Source organism: Phocoena phocoena, chromosome 13 (genome assembly GCF_963924675.1).
Source record: "Phocoena phocoena chromosome 13, mPhoPho1.1, whole genome shotgun sequence".
NCBI classification, from domain to species: Eukaryota; Metazoa; Chordata; class Mammalia; order Artiodactyla; family Phocoenidae; genus Phocoena; species Phocoena phocoena.
Window position 1 is genome coordinate 55,110,593 of NC_089231.1, and position 4,323 is coordinate 55,114,915.

The following is a 4,323-nucleotide window of genomic DNA, read 5'->3' on the forward strand; positions in this document are numbered from 1 at the left end:
ATGTATGCTTTCAAAACTCATTGAATTCGACACTGATAATTGGAGAATTTTATTATGTGAAAAGTATACCTCAAAAAAATTTTAAAGCTTATATATAATAAATCAGCATGCTTTTCAAAGAACCATTTCAGTAAAAATATTTTACTTAGTAAACAAATATTTATTTGTAGAAAATCTGGAAATAATATTTAAAAATTTTTTCACAATCATGAGCAGTAGTTACTTTCTTTTAATTTTTATTTTCTAATTTAATTTTTATTTTATATTGGGGTATAGTTGATTTACAATGTTGTATTAGTTTCAGGTGTATAGCAAAGTGGTTCAGTTATATATGTACATATATCCATTCTTTTTCAGATTCTTTTTGCATATAGATTATTACAGAACACTGAGTATATCCCCTGTGCTAGAGAGTAGGTCTTTGTTGATTATCTATTTTATATAAAGTAGTGTGTATCTCTTAATCCCAAATTCCTAATTTATCCATCCCCCCACCTTTCTCCTTTGGTAACCATAAATTTGTTTTTGAAAACAATGAGTCTTTCTGGTATATAAGTTCATTTGTATCATCTTTTTAGAGTCCACATATAAGTGATATCATTGTCTTTCTCTGTCCAATTTACTTCACTTAGTATGATAATCTCTAGGTCCATCCATGTTGCTGCAAATGGCATTATCTCATTCTTTTTTATGGCTGAGGAACATTGCACTGTATATACTTACCACATCTTCTTTATCCATTCCTCTGTCAATGGACATTTAGGCTGCTTCCATGTCTTGGCTATTGTAAACAGTGCTGCAATGAACACTGGGGTGCATGTATCTTTTTGAATTATGGTTTTCTCCAGATATATGCCCAGGAGTGGGATTGCTAGATCATATGGTAGTTCTATTAATTTTTTTAGTTTTTTAAGGAAACTTCCACACTGTCCTCCATAGTGGTTGTACCAATTTACATTCCCACCAACAGCATAGGAGGATTCCCCTTTCTCCACACCCTCTCCAGCATTTATTGTTTGTAGACTTTTTGATGATGGCCATTCTGACCAGTGTGAGGTGATACCTCATTGTAGCTTTTATTTGCATTTCTCTAATAATTAGCAAAGTTGGGCATCTTTTCATGTTTTTTTGGCCATCTGTATGTCTTCTTTGGAGAAATGTCTATTTAGATCTTCTGCCAATTTTTTGATTGGGTTGTTTTTGTTTTTTTGATATTGAGCTGCATGAGCTATTTGTATATTCTGGAGATTAATCCCTTGTTGGTCACTTCGTTTGCAAATATATTCTCCCTTTCTGTGGGTTGTCTTTTCATTTTGTTTATGATTTCCTTTGCTGTGAAAAAGCTTTTAAGTTTAATTAGGCCCCATTTGTGTATTTTTGTTTTTATTTTCATTACTCTAGGAGGTGGATACAAAAAGATATTTCTATAATTTATGTCAGAGTGTTCCACCTATGTTTTCCTCTAAGAGTTTTATAGTATCTGGTCTTACATTTAGGCCTTTAATCCATTTTATTTTCATGTATAGTGTTAGAGAATGTTCTAATTTCATTCTTTTACATGTAGCTGTTTTCCCAGCACCAGTTATTGAGAGACTGTCTTTTCTCCATTGTATATTCTTTCCATCTTCATCATAGATCAATTGACCATAGGTGCATGGGTTTATTTCTAGGCATTCTATCTTGTTCCATTAATCTATATTTCTGTTTTTGTGCCAGCACCATACTGTTTTGATTACTGCAGCTTTGTAGTATAGTTTGAAGTCAGGGAGCCTGGTTCCTCCAGCCCCATTTTTCTTTCTCAGAATTACTTTGGCTGTTAGGGGTCTTTTGTGTTTCCATACAAATTTAAAAATTTTTGTTCTAGTTCCATGAAAAATTCCATTGGTAATTTGATAAGGATTGCAATGAATCTGTAGTTGCCTTGGGTAGTATAGCCATTTTGACAATACTGATTTTTCCGATCCAAGAACACAGTATATCTTTCCATCTGTTTGTATCATATTCCATTTCTTTCATCAGCATCTTACAGTTTTCAGAGTACAGGCCTTTTGTCTCCTAGGTATTTTATTATTTTGATGCAATGGCAAATGGGATTGTTTCCTTAATTTCTCTTTCCAATCTTTCATTGTTAGTGTATAGAGATGCAACAGATTTCTGTGTATTAATTTTGTATCCTGCAACCTTACCAAATTCATTGAGGAACTCGAGTAGTTTTCTGGTAGCATCTTTAGGATTTTCTGTAAACAGTGACAGTTTCACTTCTTTTCCAATTTGGATTTCTTTGGTTTTTTGGGTTTTTTTCTTCTCTAATTGCCATGGCTAGGACTTCCAAAACTATGTTGAATACAAGTGGTGAGAGTGAACATCCTTGTCTTGTTCCTGATCTTACAGGAAATTCTGTCAGCCTGATCTCACTGATCTTAGAGGAAATGCGGCCAGCTTATCACCACTAAGGATGATGTTAGCTGTGGGTTTGTCATATACGGCCTGTATTATGTTGAGGTAGGTTCCCTCTATGCCCATTTTCTGGAGAGTTTTTATCATAAATGGGTGTTGAATTTTGTTGAAAGCTTTTTCTGCATCTATTGTGAGATGATCACATGGTTTTTATTCTGCAGTTTGTTGATGTGGTGTACCACACTAATTGATTTGAGGATATTGAAAAATCCTTGCGTCCCTAGGATAAATCCCACTTGACCATGGTGTATGAACCCTTTAACATATTGTTGGATTAGGTATGCCAGTATTTTGTTGAGGATTTTTGTATTTATGTTCATCAATGATATTGACCTGTAATTTTCTCTTTTTTTGTACTATCTTTGTCTTGTTTTGGTATCAGGGTGATGGTGGCCTCACAGAATGAGTTTGGGAGTTTTCCTGCCTCTGTAATTTTTTGGAATAGTTTCAGAAGGATAAGTGTTAACTCTTTTCTAAGTGTTTGACAGAATTCACCTGTGATAGATAGAATTCATCTGGTCCTGCACTTTTGTTTGTCGGACGTTTTTTAATCACAGTTTCAATTTCAGTACTTGTGATTGGTCTGTTCATATTGGTCTGTGATTGGTCTGTTCTTCATGGTTTAGTCTTGAAAGATTGTACCTTTCTAAGAATTTGGGCATTTCTTCCAGGTTGTCCATTTCATTGGCATATAGTTGCTTGTAGTACTCTCTTATGATTCCTTTGTATTTCTGTGGTGTCAGTTGTAACTTCACCTTTTCCACTTCTAATTTTATTGATTTGAGCCCTTTCCCTTTTTTCTTGATGAATCTAAAGGTTTATCAATTTTGTTTATCCTTTCAAAGAACAAGATTTTAGTTTCACTTATCTTTTCTATTGTTTTGTTTCTCTCTATTTATTTCTGCTCTGATCTTTATGATTTCTTTCCTTCTACTAACTTTGGGTTTTGTTTGTTCTTTTCTCTCTAGTTGCTTTAGGCGTAAGGTTATGTTGTTTAGTTGAGATTTTTCGTTTCCTGAGGTAAGATTGTATTGGCATAAACTTCCCTCTTAGAATTGCTTTTGCTGTATCCCAAGGGTTTTGTATTATCATGTTTTTGTTTTCATTTGTCTCTAAGTATTTTTTTATTTCCTCTTTCTTAGGTGATCCATTGGTTGTTTAGTAACATTGTTCAACCTCCACGTTTGTGGGGTTTTTTTTTCAAATATTTACTTATTTATTTATTTTTGGCTGTGTTGGGTCTTCATTGCTTCATGCAGGCTTTCTCTAGTTGCAGTGAGCAGGGGCTACTCTTCGTTGCAGTGCACAGGCTTCTCATTGTGGTGGCTTCTCTTGTTGCGGAGCACTGGCTCTAGGTGATCAGGCTTCAGTAGTTGTGGCACACAGACTCAGTAGTTGTGGCTCATGAGCTCTAGAATGCAGGCTTAGTAGTTGTGGCACATGGGCTTAGTTGCTCCACAGCATGTGGGATCTTCCCGGACCAAGGCTTGAACCCATGTCCTCTGCATTGGCAGGTAGATTCTTAACCACTGCACCACCAGGGAAGTCCCATGTTTGTGTTTTTTACAGTTTTTTCCTTGTACTTGATTTCTAATCTCATAGCAGTGTGGTTGGAAAGGATGCTTGATATGATTTCAATTTTCTTAAATTTACCAAGGTTTGCTTTGTGGCCCAGCATGTGACCTATCCTGGAGAATGTTCCATGTGCACTTGAGAAGAATGTGTATTCTGCTGCTTTTGGATGGAATGTTCTATAAATATCAATTAAATCCAAGCAGTGTTTACTTTCTGACATTATTAAGAATTTATTTTTCTTCTAGAAAAACAAGCAAAACTTAAAAGTAATTGAAAAGTGACCCTGAATGA